Source organism: Narcine bancroftii, unplaced genomic scaffold (genome assembly GCF_036971445.1).
Source record: "Narcine bancroftii isolate sNarBan1 unplaced genomic scaffold, sNarBan1.hap1 Scaffold_160, whole genome shotgun sequence".
NCBI classification, from domain to species: domain Eukaryota; kingdom Metazoa; phylum Chordata; class Chondrichthyes; order Torpediniformes; family Narcinidae; genus Narcine; species Narcine bancroftii.
Genome location: NW_027211895.1, coordinates 5325261 through 5349853, shown reverse-complemented (window position 1 = coordinate 5349853; position 24593 = coordinate 5325261).

The window sequence follows — 24593 nt, the reverse complement described above, 5'->3', positions numbered from 1 at the left end:
CAGATATGGGGAAACAGAAGCGGGGAATCAGAGGCGGGGAAACAGAGGCTGGGAATCAGGTATGGGGAATCAGAGGTGGGGAATCAGAGGCGGGGAATCAGAGCTGGGGAATCAGAGGTGGGGAATCAAAGTTGGGGAATCAGAGGCGGGGACTTAGATATGGGGAAACAGAGGCGGGGAATCAGAGACGGGGAAACAGAGGCGGGGATTCAGATATGGTGAATCAGAGGTGGGGAATCAGAGGCAGGGAATTAGATGTGCGGAATCAGAAATGGGGAATCAGAGGCAGGGAATCAGAATCAGAAGCAGGGAATCAGAGGCCGGGAATTAGAGGCCGGAATCAGATGCCGGGAATAAGAGGTCGGGAATCAGAGGTGGGGAATCAGAGTCCGGGTATCAGAGATGGGGAATCAGAGGCGGGGAATGAGATATGGGGAATCAGAGGCGCGGAATCAGAGGCGGGGAAACAGTTGCGAGGAATCAGATATGGGGAATCAGAGGTGGCGAATCAAAGGCGGTGAATCAGAGATGGGGAATCAGAGCTGGGGAATCAGAGGCAGGGGATCAAACACGGGGAATCAGAGGCGGGGAATCAGAGCTGGGGAATCAGAGGCGGGGAATCAGAGGCGGGGAAACAGAGGCGGGAAATCAAACACGGGGAATCAGAGGTGGGGAATCAGAGGTTGGGAATCAGAGGCAGGGAATCAGAGGCGGGGAATCAGAGGCGGGGAATGAGAGGCAGGGAATCAGATGTGCGGAATCGGAGATGGGGAATCAGAGGCAGGGAATCAGAGGCGTGGAATCAGAGGCAGGGAATCAGAGGCCGGGAATCAGATATGGGGAAACAGAAGCGGGGAATCAGAGGCGGGGAAACAGAGGCTGGGAATCAGGTATGGGGAATCAGAGGTGGGGAATCAGAGGCGGGGAATCAGAGCTGGGGAATCAGAGGTGGGGAATCAAAGTTGGGGAATCAGAGGCGGGGACTTAGATATGGGGAAAGAGAGGCGGGGAATCAGAGACGGGGAAACAGAGGCGGGGATTCAGATATGGGGAATCAGAGGTGGGGAATCAGAGGCAGGGAATTAGATGTGCGGAATCAGAAATGGGGAATCAGAGGCAGGGAATGAGAATCAGAAGCAGGGAATCAGAGGCCGGGAATCAGAGGCCGGAATCAGATGCCGGGAATAAGAGGTCGGGAATCAGAGGTGGGGAATCAGAGTCCGGGAATCAGAGATGGGGAATCAGAGGCGGGGAATGAGATATGGGGAATCAGAGGCGCGGAATCAGAGGCGGGGAAACAGTGGCGAGGAATCAGATATGGGGAATCAGAGGTGGCGAATCAAAGGCGGTGAATCAGAGATGGGAATCAGAGCTGGGGAATCAGAGGCAGGGGATCAAACACGGGGAATCAGAGGCGGGGAATCAGAGCTGGGGAATCAGAGGCGGGGAATCAGAGTTGGGGAATCAGAGGCGGGGAATCAGAGCTGGGGAATCAGAGGTGGGGAATCAGAGTCGGGGAATCAGAGGCAGTGAATCGGATGTGCGGAATCAGAGATGGGGAATCAGAGGTGGGGAATCAGAGGCGGTGAATCAGAGGCAGGTATTCAGACACGGGGATTCAGAGGCTGGGAATCAGAGGTGGCGAATCAAAGGCGGTGAATCAGAGATGGGGAATCAGAGCTGGGGAATCAGAGGCAGGGGATCAAACACGGGGATTCAGAGGCTGGGAATCAGAGGTGGCGAATCAAAGGCGGTGAATCAGAGATGGGGAATCAGAGCTGGGGAATCAGAGGCAGGGGATCAAACACGGGGAATCAGAGGCGGGGAATCAGAGCTGGGGAATCAGAGGCGGGGAATCAGAGTTGGGGAATCAGAGGCGGGGAATCAGAGCTGGGGAATCAGAGGTGGGGAATCAGAGTCGGGGAATCAGAGGCAGGGAATCGGATGTGCGGAATCAGAGATAGGGAATCAGAGGTGGGGAATCAGAGGCAGGGAATCAGAGTTGGGGATTCAGAGGCGGGGAATCAGATATGGGGAAACAGAGGCGGGGAATCAGAGGCGGGCAAACAGAGGCGGGGAATTAGATATGGGGAATCAGTGGTGGGGAATCAGAGGTGGTGAATCAGAGATGGGGAATCACAGGCGGGGTATCAGAGGCAGGGAATAGAACGCGGGGAATCAGAGGCAGGGAATCAGAGCTGGGGAATAAGAGGCGGGGAATCATAGTTGGGAATCAGAGGCGGGGAATCTGATATGGGGAAACAGAGGCGGGGAATCAGGGGCGGGGAAACAGAGGCGGGGAATCAGATATTGGGAATCGGATGTGGAGAATCAGAGGCGGGGAATCAGAGCTGGGGAATCAGAGGCGGGGAATCAGAGTTGGGGCATCAGAGGTGGGGAATTAGATATGGGGAAACAGAGTCTGGGAATCAGATGTGCGGAATCAGAGGCGGGGAAATAGAGGCAGGGAATCAGAATCAGAAGCGGGGAGTCAGAGGCCAGGAATCAGAGGCCTGGAATCAGATGCTGGGAATAAGAGGCCGGGAATCAGAGGTGGGGAATCAGAGTACGGGAATCAGAGATGGGGAGTCAGAGGCGGGGAATGAGATATGGAGAATCAGAGGTGGGGAATCAGAGGCGGGGAAACAGAGGTGGGGAATCAGATATGGGGAATCAGAGGTGGCGAATAAAAATGCGGTGAATCAGAGATGGGGAATCAGAGGCGGGGAATCAGAGGCAGGGAATCAAACACGGGGAATCAGAGGCGGGGAATCAGAGCTGGGGAATCAGAGGCTGGGAATCAAAGTTGGGGAATCAGAGGCAGGGAATCAGATATGGGGAAACAGGGGCGGGGAATCAGAGGCGGGGAAACATAGGCAGGGAATCAGATATGGGGAATCAGAGGCGGGGAATTAGAGTTGGGGAATTAGAGGCGGGGAATCAGAGGCGGGGAAACAGAGGCGGGGAATCAAACACGGGGAATCAGAGGTGGGGAATCAGAGGTTGGGAATCAGAGGCAGGGAATCAGAGGCGGGGAATCAGAGGCGGGGAATCAGAGGCAGGGAATCAGATGTGCGGAATCGGCGATGAGGAATCAGAGGCAGGGAATCAGAGGCGGGGAATCAGATGCGGGGAATCAGAGGCGGGGAATCAGAGGCAGGAAATCAGACACGGGGAATCAGAGGCGGGGAATCAGAGCTGGGGAATTAGATGCAGGGAATAAGAGTTGGGGAATCAGAGGCGGGGAATCAGATATGGGGAAACAGTTGCGGGGAATCAGAGGCGGGGAAACAGAGGCGGGGAATCAGATATGGGGAATCAGAGGTGGGGAATCAGAGGCAGTGAATCAGAGGCGGGTAATCAGAGGCAGGGATTCGGATGTGCTGAATCAGAGATGGGGAATCAGAGGTGGGGAATCAGAGGCGGTGATTCAGACAAGGGTAATCAGAGGCGGGGAATCAGAGGCAGGAAATCAGACACGGGGAATCAGAGGCGGGGAATCAGAGCTGGGAAATTAGAGGCAGGGAATCAGAGTTGGGGATTCAGAGGCGGGGAATCAGATATGGGTAAACAGAGGCGGGGAATCAAAGGCGGTCAAATAGAGGCGGGGAATCAGATATGGGGAAACAGAGGCGGGGAATCAGAGGCGGGGAAACAGAGGTGCGGAATCAGAAATGGGGAATCAGAGGTGGGGAATCAGAGGTGGTGAATCAGAGATGGGGAATTACAGGCGGGGAATCAGAGGCACGGAATAGAACGTGGGGAATCAGAGGCAGGGAATCAGAGTTGGGGCATCAGAGGTTGGGAATTAGATATGGGGAAACAGAGGCGGGGAATCAGAGGCGGGGAAACAGAGGCGGGGAATCAGATATGGGGAATCAGAGGTGGGGAATCAGAGGCAGGGAATCAGATGTGCGGAATCAGAGATGGGGAATCAGCGGCAGGGAATCAGAATCAGAAGCGGGGAATCAGAGGCCGGGAATCAGAGGCCGGGAATCAGATGCTGGGAATAAGAGGCCGGGAATCAGAGGTGGGGAATCAGAGTCCGGGAATCAGAGATGGGGATTCAGAGGCGGGGAATGAGATATGGAGAATCAGAGGCGGGGAATCAGAGGCGGGGAAACAGAGGTGGGGAATCAAAGGCGGTGAATCAGAGATGGGGAATCAGAGGCGGGCAATCAGAGGCAGGGAATCAAACGCGGGGATTCAGAGGCAGGGAATCAGAGCTGGGGAATCAGAGGCGGGGAATCAGAGTTGGGGAATCAGAGGCGGGGAATCAGATATGGGGAAACAGGGGCTGGGAATCAGAGGCGGGGAAACAGAGGCGAGGAATCAGATATGGGGAATCAGAGGTGTGGAATCAGAGGTTGGGAATCAGAGGCAGGGAATCAGAGGCGGGGAAACAGAGGCGGGGAATCAGATATGGGGAATCAGAGGTGGCGAATCAAAGGCGGTGAAACAGAGATGGGGAATCAGGGCAGGGAATCAGAGGCAGGGAATCAAACACGGGGAATCAGAGCTGGGGAATCAGAGGCGGGGAATTAGAGTTGGGGAATCAGAGGAGGGGAATCAGAGGCGGGGAATCAGAGGCGGGGAATCAGAGGCAGGGAATCAGATGTGCGGAATCGGAGATGGGGATTCAGAGGCGGGGAATGAGATATGGGGAATCAGAGGCGGGGAATCAGAGGCGGGGAAACAGAGGCGGGGAATCAGATATGGGGAATCAGAGGTGGCGAATGAAAGGCGGTGAATCAGAGATGGGTAATCAGAGGCCGGGAATCAGAGGCAGGGAATCAAACACGGGGAATCAGAGGCGGGGAATCAGAGCTGGGGAATCAGAGGCGGGGAATCAGAGTTGGGGAATCAGAGGCGGGGAATCAGAGGCAGGGAATCAATATGGGAATTCAGAGGTGGGGAATCAGATGTTGGGAATCAGAGGCAGGGAATCAGAGGCGAGGATTCAGAGCTGGGGAATCAGAGGCGGGGAATCAGAATTGGGGAAACAGAGATGGGGAATCAGAGATCGGGAATCAGAGGCGGGGAATCAGACGCTGGGAATCAGAGGTGGTGAATCAGAGATGTGGAATCAGAGGTGGGGAATCAGAGGCAGGGAATCAGACGAGGGGAATCAGAGGTGGGGAATCATAGCTGGCAAATCAGAGGCGGGGAATCAGAGGTGGGGAATCAGAGGCGGGGAATCAGATATTGTTAATCAGAGGTGGGGAATCAGAGGCGGGGAAACAGAGGCGGGGAATTAGATATGGGGAATCAGAGGTGGGGAATCAGAGGCCGGTAATCAGACGCGGGGAATCAGAGGCGGGGATTCAGAGCTGGGGAATCAGAGGCGGGGAATCAGAGTTGGGGAATCAGAGGCGGGGAATCAGATATGGGGAATCAGAGGCGGGGAATCAGAGGCGGGGAAACAGAGGCGGGGAATCAGATATGGGGAATCAGAGGTGGGGAATCAGGGGCGGGGTATCAGTGACAGGGAATCGGAGGCGGGAAATCAGAGGCCGGGAATCAGAGGCGGTGAATCAGAGGCGGGGAATCAGAGGCAGGGAATCGGATGTGCGGAATCAGAGATGGGGAATCAGAGGTGGGGAATCAGAGGCGGTGAATCAGACATGGGTAATCAGAGGCGGGGAATCAGAGGCAGGAAATCAGACACGGGGAATCAGAGGCGGGGAATCAGAGCTGGGGAATTAGATGCAGGGAATAAGAGTTGGGGAATCAGAGGCGGGGAATCAGATATGGGGAAACAGTGGCGGGGAATCAGAGGCGGGGAAACAGAGGAGGGGAATCAGATATGGGGAATCAGAGGTGGGTATTCAGAGATGGGGAATCAGAGGTGGGGAATCAGAGTTGGGGAATCAGAGGCGGGGACTTAGATATGGGGAAACAGAGGCGGGGAATCAGAGGCAGGGAAACAGAGGCGGGGAATCAGATATGGGGAATCAGAGGTGGGGAATCAGAGGCAGGGAATCAGATGTGCGGAATCAGACGCGGGGAATCAGAGGCGGGGATTCAGAGCTGGGGAATCAGAGGCGGGGAATCAGAGTTGGGGAATCAGAGGCGGGGAATCAGATATGGGGAATCAGAGGCGGGGAATCAGAGGCGGGGAAACAGAGGCGGGGAATCAGATATGGGGAATCAGAGGTGGGGAATCAGGGGCGGGGTATCAGTGACAGGGAATCGGAGGCGGGAAATCAGAGGCAGGGAATGGGATGTGCGGAATCAGAGATGGGGAATCAGAGGTGGGGAATCAGAGGCGGTGAATCAGACATGGGTAAACAGAGGCGGGGAATCAGAGGCAGGAAATCAGACACGGGGAATCAGAGGCGGGGAATCAGAGCTGGGGAATTAGATGCAGGGAATCAGAGTTGGGGATTCAGAGGCGGGGAATCAGATATGGGGAAACAGAGGCGGGGAATCAGAGTTGGGGAATCAGAGTCGGGGACTTAGATATGGGGAAACAGAGGCGGGGAATCAGAGGTGGAAAACAGAAGGCGGGGAATCAGATATGGGGAATCAGAGATGGGGAATCAGAGGCAGGGAATTAGATGTGCGGAATCAGAGATGGGGAATCAGACGTGGGGAATCAGAATCAGAAGCAGGGAATCAGAGGCGGGCAAACAGAGGCGGGGAATTAGATATGGGGAATCAGAGGTGGGGAATCAGAGGTGGTGAATCAGAGATGGGGAATCACAGGCGGGGAATCAGAGGCAGGGAATAGAACGCGGGGAATCAGAGGCAGGGAATCAGATATGGGGAATCAGAGGTGGGGAATCAGAGGTTGGGAATCACAGGCAGGGAATCAGAGGCTGGGTATCAGATGCAGGGAATCAGATGCGGGGAATCAGAGGCGGGGAATCAGAGCTGGGGAATCAGAGGTGGGGAATCAGAGTTGGGGAATCAGAGGCGGGGACTTAGATATGGGGAAACCTAGGCGGGGAATCAGAGGCGGGGAAACAGAGGCGGGGAATCAGATATGGGGAATCAGAGGTGGGGAATCAGAGGCAGGGAATCAGATGTGCGGAATCAGAGATGGGGAATCAGAGGCAGGGAATCAGAATCAGAAGCAGGGAATAAGACGCGGGGAATCAGAGGCGGGGAATCAGATATGGGGAATCAGAGGCGGTGAATCAGACATGGGTAATCAGAGGCGGGGAATCAGAGGCAGGAAATCAGACACGGGGAATCAGAGGCGGGGAATCAGAGCTGGGAAATTAGAGGCAGGGAATCAGAGTTGGGGATTCAGAGGCGGGGAATCAGATATGGGGAAACAGAGGCGGGGAATCAGAGGCGGGCAAATAGAGGCGGGGATCAGATATGGGGAAACAGAGGAGGGGAATCAGAGGCGGGGAAACAGAGGCGGGGAATCGGATATGGGGAATCAGAGGTGGGGAATCAGAGGTTGGGAATCAGAGATGGGGAATCAGAGGTGGGGAATCAGGGGCGGGGTATCAGTGACAGGGAATCGGAGGCGGGAAATCAGAGGCCGGGAATCAGAGGCGGTGAATCAGAGGCGGGGAACCAGAGGCAGGGAATCGGATGTGCGGAATCAGAGATGGGGAATCAGAGGTGGGGAATCAGAGGCGGTGAATCAGACATGGGTAATCAGAGGCGGGGAATCAGAGGCAGGAAATCAGACACGGGGAATCAGAGGCGGGGAATCAGAGCTGGGGAATTAGATGCAGGGAATAAGAGTTGGGGAATCAGAGGCGGGGAAACAGAGGCGAGGAATCAGATATGGGGAATCAGAGGTGGCGAATCAAAGGCGGTGAAACAGAGATGGGGAATCAGGGCAGGGAATCAGAGGCAGGGAATCAAACACGGGGAATCAGAGCTGGGGAATCAGAGGCGGGGAATTAGAGTTGGGGAATCAGAGGAGGGGAATCAGAGGCGGGGAATCAGAGGCGGGGAATCAGAGGCAGGGAATCAGATGTGCGGAATCGGAGATGGGGATTCAGAGGCGGGGAATGAGATATGGGGAATCAGAGGCGGGGAATCAGAGGCGGGGAAACAGAGGCGGGGAATCAGATATGGGGAATCAGAGGTGGCGAATGAAAGGCGGTGAATCAGAGATGGGTAATCAGAGGCCGGGAATCAGAGGCAGGGAATCAAACACGGGGAATCAGAGGCGGGGAATCAGAGCTGGGGAATCAGAGGCGGGGAATCAGAGTTGGGGAATCAGAGGCGGGGAATCAGAGGCAGGGAATCAATATGGGAATTCAGAGGTGGGGAATCAGATGTTGGGAATCAGAGGCAGGGAATCAGAGGCGAGGATTCAGAGCTGGGGAATCAGAGGCGGGGAATCAGAATTGGGGAATCAGAGATGGGGAATCAGAGATCGGGAATCAGAGGCGGGGAATCAGACGCTGGGAATCAGAGGTGGTGAATCAGAGATGTGGAATCAGAGGCGGGGAATCAGAGGCAGGGAATCAGACGCGGGGAATCAGAGGTGGGGAATCATAGCTGGCAAATCAGAGGCGGGGAATCAGAGGTGGGGAATCAGAGGCGGGGAATCAGATATTGTTAATCAGAGGTGGGGAATCAGAGGCGGGGAAACAGAGGCGGGGAATCAGATATGGGGAATCAGAGGTGGGGAATCAGAGGCCGGTAATCAGACGCGGGGAATCAGAGGCGGGGATTCAGAGCTGGGGAATCAGAGGCGGGGAATCAGAGGCGGGGAATCAGAGGCGGGGAACAGAGGCGGGGAATCAGATATGGGGAATCAGAGGTGGGGAATCAGGGGCGGGGTATCAGTGACAGGGAATCGGAGGCGGGAAATCAGAGTCCGGGAATCAGAGGCGGTGAATCAGAGGCGGGGAATCAGAGGCAGGGAATCGGATGTGCGGAATCAGAGATGGGGAATCAGAGGTGGGGAATCAGAGGCGGTGAATCAGACATGGGTAATCAGAGGCGGGGAATCAGAGGCAGGAAATCAGACACGGGGAATCAGAGGCGGGGAATCAGAGCTGGGGAATTAGATGCAGGGAATAAGAGTTGGGGAATCAGAGGCGGGGAATCAGATATGGGGAAACAGTGGCGGGGAATCAGAGGCGGGGAAACAGAGGCGGGGAATCAGATATGGGGAATCAGAGGTGGGTATTCTGAGATGGGGAATCAGAGGTGGGGAATCAGAGTTGGGGAATCAGAGGCGGGGACTTAGATATGGGGAAACAGAGGCGGGGAATCAGAGGCAGGGAAACAGAGGCGGGGAATCAGATATGGGGAATCAGAGGTGGGGAATCAGAGGCAGGGAATCAGATGTGCGGAATCAGAGATGGGGAATCAGAGGCAGGGAATCAGAATCAGAAGCAGGGAATAAGACGCGGGGAATCTGAGGCGGGGAATCAGAGCTGGGGAATCAGAGGCAGGGAATCAGACGCGGGGAATCAGAGGCGGTGAATCAGACATGGGTAATCAGAGGCGGGGAATCAGAGGCAGGAAATCAGACACTGGGAATCTGAGGCGGGGAATCTGAGGCGGGGAATCAGAGGCAGGGAATGGGATGTGCGGAATCAGAGATGGGGAATCAGAGGTGGGGAATCAGAGGCGGTGAATCAGACATGGGTAAACAGAGGCGGGGAATCAGAGGCAGGAAATCAGACACGGGGAATCAGAGGCGGGGAATCAGAGCTGGGGAATTAGATGCAGGGAATCAGAGTTGGGGATTCAGAGGCGGGGAATCAGATATGGGGAAACAGAGGTGGGGAATCAGAGGTGGGCAAATAGAGGCGGGGAATCAGATATGGGGAAACAGAGGCGGGGAATCAGAGGCGGGGAAACAGAGTCGGCAAATCAGATATGGGGAATCAGAGGTGGGGAATCAGAGGTTGGGAATCACAGGCAGGGAATCAGAGGCTGGGTATCAGATGCAGGGAATCAGATGCGGGGAATCAGAGGCGGGGAATCAGAGCTGGGGAATCAGAGGTGGGGAATCAGAGTTGGGGAATCAGAGGCGGGGACTTAGATATGGGGAAACCTAGGCGGGGAATCAGAGGCGGGGAAACAGAGGCGGGGAATCAGATATGGGGAATCAGAGGTGGGGAATCAGAGGCAGGGAATCAGATGTGCGGAATCAGAGATGGGGAATCAGAGGCAGGGAATCAGAATCAGAAGCAGGGAATAAGACGCGGGGAATCAGAGGCGGGGAATCAGATATGGGGAATCAGAGGCGGTGAATCAGACATGGGTAATCAGAGGCGGGGAATCAGAGGCAGGAAATCAGACACGGGGAATCAGAGGCGGGGAATCAGAGCTGGGAAATTAGAGGCAGGGAATCAGAGTTGGGGATTCAGAGGCGGGGAATCAGATATGGGGAAACAGAGGCGGGGAATCAGAGGCGGGCAAATAGAGGCGGGGATCAGATATGGGGAAACAGAGGAGGGGAATCAGAGGCGGGGAAACAGAGGCGGGGATTCAGAGCTGGGGAATCAGAGGCGGGGAATCAGAGTTGGGGAATCAGAGGCGGGGAATCAGATATGGGGAACCAGAGGCGGGGAATCAGAGGCGGGGAATCAGAGGCGGGGAATCAGAGCTGGGGAATCAGAGGTGGGGAATCAAAGTTTGGGAATCAGAGTCGGGGACTTAGATATGGGGAAACAGAGGCGGGGAATCAGAGGCGGGGAACAGAAGGCGGGGAATCAGATATGGGGAATCAGAGGCAGGAAATCAGACACGGGGATTCAGAGGCTGGGAATCAGACGGGGGGAATCAAAGGCGGGGAATCAGAGCTGGGGAATCAGAGGCAGGGAATCAGAGTTGGGGATTCAGAGGCGGGGAATCAGATATGGGGAAACAGAGGCGTGGAATCAGAGGCGGGAAATCAGAGGCGGGGAATTAGATATGGGGAATCAGAGGTGGGGAATCAGAGGTGGTGAATCAGAGATGGGGAATCACAGGCGGGGAATCAGAGGCAGGGAATAGAACGCGGGGAATCAGAGGCAGGGAATCAGAGTTGGGGCATCAGAGGTTGGGAATTAGATATGGGGAAACAGAAGTGGGGAATCAGAGGCGGGGAAACAGAGGCGGGGAATCAGAAATGGGGAATCAGAGGTGGGGAATCAGAGGTTGGGAATCAGAGGCAGGGAATCAGAGGCTTGGAATCAGATGCAGGGAATCAGATGCGGGGAATCAGATATGGGGAATCAGAGGTGGGGAATCAGAGGTTGGGAATCAGAGGCAGGGAATCAGAGGCTTGGAATCAGATGCAGGGAATCAGATGCGGGGATTCAGAGTTGGGGAATGAGATATGGGGAATCAGAGGCGGGGAATCAGAGGCGGCGAAACAGAGGCGGGGAATCAGATATGGGGAATCAGAGGTGGCGAATCAAAGGCGGTGAATCAGAGCTGGGGAATCAGAGGCGGGGATCAGATATGGGGAATCAGATGTGGGGAATCAGAGGCAGGGAATCAGATGTGCGCAATCAGAGATGGGGAATCAGAGGCAGGGAATCAGAATCAGAAGCAGGGAATCAGAGGCCGGGAATCAGAGGCCGGAATCAGATGCCGGGAATAAGAGGCCGGGAATCAGAGGTGGGGAATCAGAGTCCGGGAATCAGAGATGGGGATTCAGAGTCGGGGAATGAGATATGGGGAATCAGAGCCGGGGAATCAGAGGCGGGGAAACAGATGCGGGGAATCAGATATGGGGAATCAGAGGTGGCGAATCAAAGGCGGTGAATAAGAGCTGGGGAATCAGAGGCGGGGAATCAGAGTTGGGGAATCAGAGGCGGGGAATCAGAGCTGGGGAATCAGAGTCGGGGAATCAGAGGCAGGGAATCAGATGTGCGGAATCAGATATGGGGAATTAGAGGTGGGGAATCAGAGGCGGTGAGTCAGAGATGGGGAATCAGAGGTTGGGAATCAGAGGCAGGGAATCAGAGGCTTGGAATCAGATGCAGGGAATCAGATGCGGGGATTCAGAGTTGGGGAATGAGATATGGGGAATCAGAGGCGGGGAATCAGAGGCGGCGAAACAGAGGCGGGGAATCAGATATGGGGAATCAGAGGTGGCGAATCAAAGGCGGTGAATCAGAGCAGGGGAATCAGAGGCGGGGATCAGATATGGGGAATCAGATGTGGGGAATCAGAGGCAGGGAATCAGATGTGCGCAATCAGAGATGGGGAATCAGAGGCAGGGAATCAGAATCAGAAGCAGGGAATCAGAGGCCGGGAATCAGAGGCCGGAATCAGATGCCGGGAATAAGAGGCCGGGAATCAGAGGTGGGGAATCAGAGTCCGGGAATCAGAGATGGGGATTCAGAGTCGGGGAATGAGATATGGGGAATCAGAGCCGGGGAATCAGAGGCGGGGAAACAGATGCGGGGAATCAGATATGGGGAATCAGAGGTGGCGAATCAAAGGCGGTGAATAAGAGCTGGGGAATCAGAGGCGGGGAATCAGAGTTGGGGAATCAGAGGCGGGGAATCAGAGCTGGGGAATCAGAGTCGGGGAATCAGAGGCAGGGAATCAGATGTGCGGAATCAGATATGGGGAATTAGAGGTGGGGAATCAGAGGCGGTGAGTCAGAGATGGGGAATCAGAGGCGGTGAATCAGAGGCAGGAAATCAGACACGGGGATTCAGAGGCTGGGAATCAGACGGGGGGAATCAAAGGTGGGGAATCAGAGCTGGGGAATCAGAGGCAGGGAATCAGAGTTGGGGATTCAGAGGCGGGGAATCAGATATGGGGAAACAGAGGCGGGGAATCAGAGGCGGGAAAACAGAGGCGGGGAATTAGATATGGGGAATCAGAGGTGGGGAATCAGAGGTGGTGAATCAGAGATGGGGAATCACAGGCGGGGAATCAGAGGCAGGGAATAGAACGCGGGGAATCAGAGGCAGGGTATCAGAGTTGGGGCATCAGAGGTTGGGAATTAGATATGGGGAAACAGAGGCGGGGAATCAGAGGTGGGGAAACAGAGGCGGGGAATCAGATATGGGGAATCAGAGGTGGGGAATCAGAGGCAGGGAATCAGATGTGCGGAATCAGAGATGGGGAATCAGAAGCAGGGAATCAGAATCAGAAGCGGGGAATCAGAGGCCGGGAATCAGAGGCCGGGAATCAGATGCTGGGAATAAGAGGCCGGGAATCAGAGGTGGGGAATCAGAGTCCGGGAATCAGAGATGGGGATTCAAAGGCGGGGAATGAGATATGGAGAATCAGAGGCGGGGAATCAGAGGCGTGGAAACAGAGGTGGGGAATCAGATATGGGGAATCAGAGGTGGCGAATCAAAGGCAGTGAATCAGAGATGGGGAATCAGAGGCGGGGAATCAGAGGCAGGGAATTAAACACAGGGAATCAGAGGCGGGGAATCAGAGCTGGGGAATCAGAGGCGGGGAATCAGAGTTGGGGAATCAGAGGCGGGGAATCAGATATGGGGAAACAGGGGCCGGGAATCAGAGGCGGGGAAACAGAGGCGGGGAATCAGATATGGGGAATCAGAGGTGTGGAATCAGAGGTTGGGAAACAGAGGCGGGGAATCAGATATGGGGAATCAGAGGTGGGGAATCAGAGGTGGTGAATCAGAGATAGGGAATCACAGGCGGGGAATCAGAGGCAGGGAATAGAATGCGGGGAATCAGAGGCAGGGAATTAGAGTTGGGGCATCAGAGGTTGGGAATTAGATATGGGGAAACAGAGGCGGGGAATCAGAGGCGGGGAAACAGAGGCGGGGAATCAGATATGGGGAATCAGAGGTGGGGAATCAGAGGCAGGGAATCAGATGTGCGGAATCAGAGATGGGGAATCAGAGGCAGGGAATCAGAATCAGAAGCGGGGAATCAGAGGCCGGGAATCAGAGGCCGGGAATCAGATGCTGGGAATAAGAGGCCGGGAATCAGAGGTGGGGAATCAGAGTCCGGGAATCAGAGATGGGGATTCAGAGGCGGGGAATGAGATATGGAGAATCAGGGGCGGGGAATCAGAGGCGGGGAAACAGAGGTGGGGAATCAGATATGGGGAATCAGAGGTGGCGAATCAAAGGCGGAGAATCAGAGATGGGGAATCAGAGGCGGGCAATCAGAGGCAGGGAATCAAACACGGGGAATCAGAGGCGGAAATCAGAGCTGGGGAATCAGAGGCGGGGAATCAGAGTTGGGGAATCAGAGGCGGGGAATCAGATATGGGGAAACAGGGGCGGGGAATCAGAGGCGGGGAAACAGAGGCGAGGAATCAGATATGGGGAATCAGAGGTGTGGAATCAGAGGTTGGGAATCAGAGGCAGGGAATCAGAGGCGGGGAAACAGAGGCGGGGAATCAGATATGGGGAATCAGAGGTGGCGAATCAAAGGCGGTGAAACAGAGATGGGGAATCAGGGCAGGGAATCAGAGGCAGGGAATCAAACACGGGGAATCAGAGCTGGGCAATCAGAGGCGAGGAATTAGAGTTGGGGATTCAGAGGAGGGGAATCAGAGGCGGGGAAACAGGCGGGGAATCAGATATGGGGAATCAGAGGTGGGGAATCAGATGTTGGGAATCAGAGGCAGGGAATCAGAGGCGGGGAATCAGAGGCGGGGAATCAGAGGCAGGGAATCAGATGTGCGGAATCGGAGATGGGGAATCAGAGGCAGGGAATCAGAGACGGGGAATCAGAGGCGGGGAATCAGAGGCCGGGAATCAGATATGGGGAAACAGAGGCGGGGAATCAGAGGCGGGGAAACAGAGGCCGGGAATCAGATATGGGAAATCAGAGGTGGGGAATCAGAGGTTGGGAATCAGAGGCAGGGAATCAGAGGCTTGGAATCAGATGCAGGGAATCAGATGCGGGGAATCAGAGGCGGGGAATCAGAGCTGGAGAATCAGAGGTGGGGAATCAGAGTTGGGGAAACAGAGGCGGGGAATCAGATATGGTGAATCAGAGGTGGGGAATCAGAGGCAGGGAATCAGATGTGCGCAATCAGAGATGGGGATTCAGAGGCAGGGAATCAGAATCAGAAGCAGGGAATCAGAGGTCGGGGATCAGAGGCCGGAATCAGATGCCGGGAATAAGAGGCCGGGAATCAGAGGTGGGGAATCAGAGTCCGGGAATCAGAGATGGGGATTCAGAGGCGGGGAATGAGATATGGGGAATCAGAGGCGGGGAATCAGAGGCGGGGAAACAGAGGCGGGGAATCAGATATGGGGAATCAGAGGTGGCGAATCAAAGGCGGTGAATCAGAGATGGGGAATCAGAGGCCGGGAATCAGAGGCAGGGAATCAAACACGGGGAATCAGAGGCGGGGAATCAGAGCTGGGGAATCAGAGGCGGGGAATCATAGCTGGCGAATCAGAGGCGGGGAATCAGAGGTGGGGAATCAGAGGCGGGGAATCAGATATTGTTAATCAGAGGTGTGGAATCAGAGGCGGGGAAACAGAGGCGGGGAATCAGATATGGGGAATCAGAGGTGGGGAATCAGAGGTTGTGAATCAGAGTTGGGGAATCAGAGGCGGGGAATCAGATATGGGGAATCAGAGGCGGGGAATCAGAGGCGGGGAAACAGAGGCGGGGAATCAGATATGGGGAATCAGAGGTGGGGAATCAGGGGCGGGGTATCAGTGGCAGGGAATCAGAGCCGGGAAATCAGAGGCCGGGAATCAGAGGCGGTGAATCAGAGGCAGGGAATCAGAGGCAGGGAATCGGATGTGCGGAATCAGAGATGGGGAATCAGAGGTGGGGAATCAGAGGCGGTGAATCAGACATGGGTAATCAGAGGCGGGGATTCAGAGGCAGGAAATCAGACACGGGGAATCAGAAGCGGGGAATCAGAGCTGGGGAATTAGATGCAGGGAATCAGAGTTGGGGATTCAGAGGCGGGGAATCAGATATGGGGAAACAGTGGCGGGGAATCAGAGGCGGGGAAACAGATGCGGGGAATCAGATATGGGGAATCAGAGGTGGGGAATCAGAGCTGGGGAATCAGAGGTGGGGAATCAGAGTTGGGGAATCAGAGGCGGGGACTTAGATATGGGGAAACAGAGTCGGGGAATCAGAGGCGGGGAAACAGAGGCGGGGAATCAGATATGGGGAATCAGAGGTGGGGAATCAGAGGCAGGGAATCAGATGTGCGGAAACAGAGATGGGGAATCAGAGGCAGGGAATCAGAATCAGAAGCAGGGAATAAGACGCAGGGAATCTGAGGCGGGGAATCAGAGCTGGGGAATCAGAGGCTGTGAATCAGAGGCGGGGAATCAGAAGCAGGGAATCGGATGTGCGGAATCAGAAATGTGGAATCAGAGGTTGGGAATCAGAGGCGGTGAATCAGACATGGGTAATCAGAGGTGGGGAATCAGAGGCAGGAAATCAGACACGGGGAATCTGAGGCGGGGAATCAGAGGCGGGGAATCAGAGGCAGGGAATGGGATGTGCGGAATCAGTGATGGGGAATCAGAGGTGGGGAATCAGAGGCGGTGAATCAGACATGGGTAATCAGAGGCGGGGAATCAGAGGCAGGAAATCAGACACGGGGAATCAGAGGCGGGGAATCAGAGCTGGGGAATTAGATGCAGGGAATCAGAGTTGGGGATTCAGAGGCGGGGAATCAGATATGGGGAAACTGAGGTGGGGAATCAGAGGTGGGCAAATAGAGGCGGGCAATCAGATATGGGGAAACAGAGGCGGGGAATCAGAGGCGGGGAAACAGAGGCGGGGAATCAGATATGGGGAATCAGAGGTGGGGAATCAGAGGTTGGGAATCACAGGCAGGGAATCAGAGGCGGGAATCAGATGCGGGGAATCAGATGCGGGGAATCAGAGGCGGGGAATCAGAGCTGGGGAATCAGAGGTGGGGAATCAGAGTTGGGGAATCAGAGGCGGGGACTTAGATATGGGGAAACAGAGGCGGGGAATCAGAGGCGGGGAAACAGAGGCGGGGAATCAGATATGGGGAATCAGAGGTGGGGAATCAGAGGCAGGGAATCAGATGTGCGGAATCAGAGATGGGGAATCAGAGGCAGGGAATCAGAATCAGAAGCAGGGAATAAGACGCGGGGAATCAGAGGCGGGGAATCAGAGCTGGGGAATCAGAGGCAGTGAATCAGAGGCGGGGAATCAGAGGCAGGGAATCGGATGTGCGGAATCAGAGATGGGGAATCAGAGGTGGGGAATCAGAGGCGGTGAATCAGACATGGGTAATCAGAGGCGGGGAATCAGAGGCAGGAAATCAGACACGGGGAATGAGAGTTTGGGAATCAGAGCTGGGAAAGTAGAGGCAGGGAATCAGAGTTGGGGATTCAGAGGCGGGGAATCAGATATGGGGAAGCAGAGGCGGGGAATCAGAGGCGGGCAAATAGAGGCGGGGATCAGATATGGGGAAACAGAAGAGGGGAATCAGAGGCGGGGAGACAGAGGCGGGGAATCAGATATGGGGAATCAGAGGTGGGGAATCAGAGGTTGGGAATCAGAGGCAGGGAATCAGAGGCTGGGAATCAGATGCATGGAATGAGATGCGGGGAATCAGAGGCGGGGAATCAGAGCTGGGGAATCAGAGGTGGGGAATCAAAGTTGGGGAATCAGAGTCGGGGAGTTAGATATGGGGAAACAGAGGCGGGGAATCAGAGGTGGGGTACAGAAGGCGGGGAATCAGATATGGGGAATCAGAGATGGGGAATCAGAGGCAGGGAATTAGATGTGCGGAATCAGAGATGGGGAATCAGAGGTGGGGAATCAGAATCAGAAGCAGGGAATCAGAGGCAGGGAATCAGTGTTGGGGATTCAGAGGCGGGGAATCAGATATGGGGAAACAGAGGCGGGGAATCAGAGGCGGGAAAACAGAGGCGGGGAATTAGATATGGGGAATCAGAGGTGGGGAATCAGAGGTGGTGAATCAGAGATGGGGAATCACAGGCGGGGAATCAGAGGCAGGGAATAGAACGCGGGGAATCAGAGGCAGGGAATCAGAGTTGGGGCATCAGAGGTTGGGAATTAGATATGGGGAAACAGACACGGGGAATCAGAGGCGGGGAATCAGAGCTGGGGAATTAGATGCAGGGAATCAGAGTTGGGGATTCAGAGGCGGGGAATCAGATATTGGGAAACAGTGGCGGGGAATCAGAGGCGGGGAAACAGAGGTGGGGAATCAGATATGGGGAATCAAAGGTGGGGAATCAGAGCTGGGGAATCAGAGGTGGGGAATCAGAGTTGGGGAATCAGAGGCGGGGACTTAGATATGGGGAAACAGAGTCGGGGAATCAGAGGCGGGGAAACAGAGGCGGGGAATCAGATATGGGGAATCAGAGGTGGGGAATCAGAGGCAGGGAATCAGATGTGCGGAATCAGAGATGGGGAATCAGAGGCAGGGAATCAGAATCAGAAGCAGGGAATAAGACGCGGGGAATCTGAGGCGGGGAATCAGAGCTGGGGAATCAGAGGCGGTGAATCAGACATGGGTAATCAGAGGCGGGGAATCAGAGGCAGGAAATCAGACACGGGGAATCAGAGGCGGGGAATCAGAGCTGGGGAATTAGATGCAGGGAATCAGAGTTGGGGATTCAGAGGCGGGGAATCAGATATGGGGAAACAGTGGCGGGGAATCAGAGGCGGGGAAACAGAGGCGGGGAATCAGATATGGGGAATCAGAGGTGGGGAATCAGAGCTGGGGAATCAGAGGTGGGGAATCAGAGTTGGGGAATCAGAGGCGAAGACTTAGATATGGGGAAACAGAGTCGGGGAATCAGAGGCGGGGAAACAGAGGCGGGGAATCAGATATGGGGAATCAGAGGTGGGGAATCAGAGGCAGGGAATCAGATGTGCGGAATCAGAGATGGGGAATCAGAGGCAGGGAATCAGAATCAGAAGCAGGGAATAAGACGCGGGGAATCTGAGGCGGGGAATCAGAGCTGGGGAATCAGAGGCTGTGAATCAGAGGCGGGGAATCAGAAGCAGGGAATCGGATGTGCGGAATCAGAAATGTGGAATCAGAGGTTGGGAATCAGAGGCGGTGAATCAGACATGTGTAATCAGAGGTGGGGAATCAGAGGCAGGAAATCAGACACGGGGAATCTGAGGCGGGGAATCAGAGGCGGGGAATCAGAGGCAGGGAATGGGATGTGCGGAATCAGAGATGGGGAATCAGAGGTGGGGAATCAGAGGCGGTGAATCAGACATGGGTAATCAGAGGCGGGGAATCAGAGGCAGGAAATCAGACACGGGGAATCAGAGGCGGGGAATCAGAGCTGGGGAATTAGATGCAGGGAATCAGAGTTGGGGATTCAGAGGCGGGGAATCAGATATGGGGAAACTGAGGTGGGGAATCAGAGGTGGGCAAATAGAGGCGGGGAATCAGATATGGGGAAACAGAGGCGGGGAATCAGAGGCGGGGAAACAGAGGCGGGGAATCAGATATGGGGAATCAGAGGTGGGGAATCAGAGGTTGGGAATCACAGGCAGGGAATCAGAGGCGGGAATCAGATGCGGGGAATCAGATGCGGGGAATCAGAGGCGGGGAATCAGAGCTGGGGAATCAGAGGTGGGGAATCAGAGTTGGGGAATCAGAGGCGGACACTTAGATATGGGGAAACAGAGGCGGGGAATCAGAGGCGGGGAAACAGAGGCGGGGAATCAGATATGGGGAATCAGAGGTGGGGAATCAGAGGCAGGGAATCAGATGTGCGGAATCAGAGATGGGGAATCAGAGGCAGGGAATCAGAATCAGAAGCAGGGAATAAGACGCGGGGAATCAGAGGCGGGGAATCAGAGCTGGGGAATCAGAGGCAGTGAATCAGAGGCGGGGAATCAGAGGCAGGGAATCGGATGTGCGGAATCAGAGATGGGGAATCAGAGGTGGGGAATCAGAGGCGGTGAATCAGACATGGGTAATCAGAGGCGGGGAATCAGAGGCAGGAAATCAGACACGGGGAATGAGAGTTTGGGAATCAGAGGTGGGAAATTAGAGGCAGGGAATCAGAGTTGGGGATTCAGAGGCGGGGAATCAGATATGGGGAAACAGAGGCGGGGAATCAGAGGCGGGCAAATAGAGGCGAGGATCAGATATGGGGAAACAGAAGAGGGGAATCAGAGGCGGGGAAACAGAGGCGGGGAATCAGATATGGGGAATCAGAGGTGGGGAATCAGAGGTTGGGAATCAGAGGCAGGGAATCAGAGGCTGGGAATCAGATGCATGGAATCAGATGCGGGGAATCAGAGGCGGGGAATCAGAGCTGGGGAATCAGAGGTGGGGAATCAAAGTTGGGGAATCAGAGTCGCGGACTTAGATATGGGGAAACTGAGGCGGGGAATCAGAGGTGGGGTACAGAAGGCGGGGAATCAGATATGGGGAATCAGAGATGGGGAATCAGAGGCAGGGAATTAGATGTGCGGAATCAGAGATGTGGAATCAGAGGTGGGGAATCAGAATCAGAAGCAGGGTATCAGAGGCAGGGAATCAGTGTTGGGGATTCAGAGGCGGGGAATCAGATATGGGGAAAGAGGCGGGGAATCAGAGGCGGGAAAACAGAGGCGGGGAATTAGATATGGGGAATCAGAAGTGGGGAATCAGAGGTGGTGAATCAGAGATGGGGAATCACAGGCGGGGAATCAGAGGCAGGGAATAGAACGCGGGAAATCAGAGGCAGGGAATCAGAGTTGGGGCATCAGAGGTTGGGAATTAGATATGGGGAAACAGACACGGGGAATCAGAGGCGGGGAATCAGAGCTGGGGAATTAGATGCAGGGAATCAGAGTTGGGGATTCAGAGGCGGGGAATCAGATATTGGGAAACAGTGGCGGGGAATCAGAGGCGGGGAAACAGAGGCGGGGAATCAGATATGGGGAATCAGAGGTGGGGAATCAGAGCTGGGGAATCAGAGGTGGGGAATCAGAGTTGGGGAATCAGAGGCGGGGACTTAGATATGGGGAAACAGAGTCGGGGAATCAGAGGCGGGGAAACAGAGGCGGGGAATCAGATATGGGGAATCAGAGGTGGGGAATCAGAGGCAGGGAATCAGATGTGCGGAATCAGAGATGGGGAATCAGAGGCAGGGAATCAGAATCAGAAGCAGGGAATAAGACGCGGGGAATCTGAGGCGGGGAATCAGAGCTGGGGAATCAGAGGCTGTGAATCAGAGGCGGGGAATCAGAAGCAGGGAATCGGATGTGCGGAATCAGAGATGTGGAATCAGAGGTTGGGAATCAGAGGCGGTGAATCAGACATGGGTAATCAGAGGTGGGGAATCAGAGGCAGGAAATCAGACACGGGGAATCTGAGGCGGGGAATCAGAGGCGGGGAATCAGAGGCAGGGAATGGGATGTGCGGAATCAGAGATGGGGAATCAGAGGTGGGGAATCAGAGGCGGTGAATCAGACATGGGTAATCAGAGGCGGGGAATCAGAGGCAGGAAATCAGACACGGGGAATCAGAGGCGGGGAATCAGAGCTGGGGAATTAGATGCAGGGAATCAGAGTTGGGGATTCAGAGGCGGGGAATCAGATATGGGGAAACTGAGGTGGGGAATCAGAGGGGGGCAAATAGAGGCGGGGAATCAGATATGGGGAAACAGAGGCGGGGAATCAGAGGCGGGGAAACAGAGGCGGGGAATCAGATATGGGGAATCAGAGGTGGGGAATCAGAGGTTGGGAATCACAGGCAGGGAATCAGAGGCGGGAATCAGATGCGGGGAATCAGATGCGGGGAATCAGAGGCGGGGAATCAGAGCTGGGGAATCAGAGGTGGGGAATCAGAGTTGGGGAATCAGAGGCGGGGACTTAGATATGGGGAAACAGAGGCGGGGAATCAGAGGCGGGGAAACAGAGGCGGGGAATCAGATATGGGGAATCAGAGGTGGGGAATCAGAGGCAGGGAATCAGATGTGCGGAATCAGAGATGGGGAATCAGTGGCAGGGCATGAGAATCAGAAGCAGTGAATAAGACGCGGGGAATCAGAGGCGGGGAATCAGAGCTGGGGAATCAGAGGCAGTGAATCAGAGGCGGGGAATCAGAGGCAGGGAATCGGATGTGCGGAATCAGAGATGGGGAATCAGAGGTGGGGAATCAGAGGCGGTGAATCAGACATGGGTAATCAGAGGCGGGGAATCAGAGGCAGGAAATCAGACACGGGGAATGAGAGTCTGGGAATCAGAGCTGGGAAATTAGAGGCAGGGAATCAGAGTTGGGGATTCAGAGGCGGGGAATCAGATATGGGGAAACAGAGGCGGGGAATCAGAGGCGGGCTAATAGAGGCGGGGATCAGATATGGGGAAACAGAAGAGGGGAATCAGAGGCGGGGAAACAGAGGCGGGGAATCAGATATGGGGAATCAGAGGTGGGGAATCAGAGGTTGGGAATCAGAGGCAGGGAATCAGAGGCTGGGAATCAGATGCATGGAATCAGATGCGGGGAATCAGAGGCGGGGAATCAGAGCTGGGGAATCAGAGGTGGGGAATCAAAGTTGGGGAATCAGAGTCGGGGACTTAGATATGGGGAAACAGAGGCGGGGAATCAGAGGTGGGGTACAGAAGGCGGGGAATCAGATATGGGGAATCAGAGATGGGGAATCAGAGGCAGGGAATTAGATGTGCGGAATCAGAGATGGGCAATCAGAGGTGGGGAATCAGAATCAGAAGCAGGGAATCAGAGGCAGGGAATCAGTGTTGGGGATTCAGAGGCGGGGAATCAGATATGGGGAAACAGAGGCGGGGAATCAGAGGCGGGAAAACAGAGGCGGGGAATTAGATATGGGGAATCAGAGGTGGGGAATCAGAGGTGGTGAATCAGAGATGGGGAATCACAGGCGGGGAATCAGAGGCAGGGAATAGAACGCGGGGAATCAGAGGCAGGGAATCAGAGTTGGGGCATCAGAGGTTGGGAATTAGATATGGGGAAACAGAGGCGGGTTATCAGAGGCGGGGAAACAGAGGCGGGGAATCAGATATGGGGAATCAGAGGTGGGGAATCAGAGGTTGGGAATCAGAGGCAGGGAATCAGAGGCTTGGAATCAGATGCAGGGAATCAGATGCGGGGAATCAGAGGCGGGGAATCAGAGCTGGGGAATCAGAGTCGGGGAATCAGAGTTGGGGAATCAGAGGCGGGGAATCATATATGGGGAATCAGAGGCGGGGAATCAGAGGTGGGGAAACAGAGGCGGGGAATCAGATATGGGGAATCAGAGGTGGGGAATCAGGGGCGGGGTATCAGTGGCAGGGAATCAGAGGCGGGAAATCAGAGGCCGGGAATCAGAGGCGGTGAATCAGGGGCGGGGAATCAGAGGCAGGGAATCGGATGTGCGGAATCAGAGATGGGGAATCAGAGGTGGGGAATCAGAATCAGAAGAAGGGAATCGGAGGCCGGGAATTAGAGGCCGGAATCAGATGCCGGGAATAAGAGGCCGGGAATCAGAGGTTGGGAATCAGAGTCCGGGAATCAGAGATGGGGAATCAGAGGCGGGGAATCAGAGGCGGGGAAACAGAGGCGAGGAATCAGATATGGGGATTCAGAGGTGGCGAATCAAAGGCGGTGAATCAGAGGCGGGGAATCAGAGCTGGTGAATCAGAGGCGGGGAATCAGAGTTGGGGAATCAGAGGCGGGGAATCAGAGCTGGGGAATCAGAGTCGGGGAATCAGAGGCAGGGAATCAGATGTGCGGAATCAGAGATGGGGAATCAGAGGCGGGGAATCAGAGCTGGAGAATCAGAGGTGGGCAATCAGAGTTGGGGAATCAGAGGCGGGGACTTAGATATTGGGAAACAGAGGCGGGGAATCAGAGGCGGGGAACAGAGGCGGGGAATCAGATATGGGGAATCAGAGGTGGGGAATCAGAGGCAGGGAATCAGATGTGCGCAATCAGAGATGGGGAATCAGAGGCGGGGAATCAGAATCAGAAGCAGGGAATCAGAGTCCGGGGATCAGAGGCCGGAATCAGATGCCGGGAATAAGAGGCCGGGAATCAGAGTTGGGGAATCAGAGTTCGGGAATCAGAGATGGGGAATCAGAGGTGGCGAATCAAAGGCGGTGAATCAGAGATGGGGAATCAGAGGCCGGGAATCAGAGGCAGGGAATCAAACACGGGGAATCAGAGGCGGGGAATCAGAGCTGGGGAATCAGAGGCGGGGAATCAGAGTTGGGGAATCAGAGGCGGGGAATCAGATATGGGGAAACAGGGGCTGGGAATCAGAGGTGGGGAATAAGACGCGGGGAATCAGAGGCGGAGAATCAGAGCTGGGGAATCAGAGGCAGTGAATCAGAGGCGGGTAATCAGAGGCAGGGAATCGGATGTGCTGAATCAGAGATGGGGAATCAGAGGTGGGGAATCAGAGGCGGTGATTCAGACATGGGTAATCAGAGGCGGGGAATCAGAGGCAGGAAATCAGACACGGGGAATCAGAGGCGGGGAATCAGAGCTGGGAAATTAGAGGCAGGGAATCAGAGTTGGGGATTCAGAGGCGGGGAATCAGATATGGGTAAACAGAGGCGGGGAATCAGAGGCGGGCAAATAGAGGCGGGGAATCAGATATGGGGAAACAGAGGCGGGGAATCAGAGGCGGTGAAACAGAGGTGGGGAATCAGAAATGGGGAATCAGAGGTGGGGAATCAGAGGTGGTGAATCAGAGATGGGGAATCACAGGCGGGGAATCAGAGGCAGGGAATAGAACGCGGGGAATCAGAGGCAGGGAATC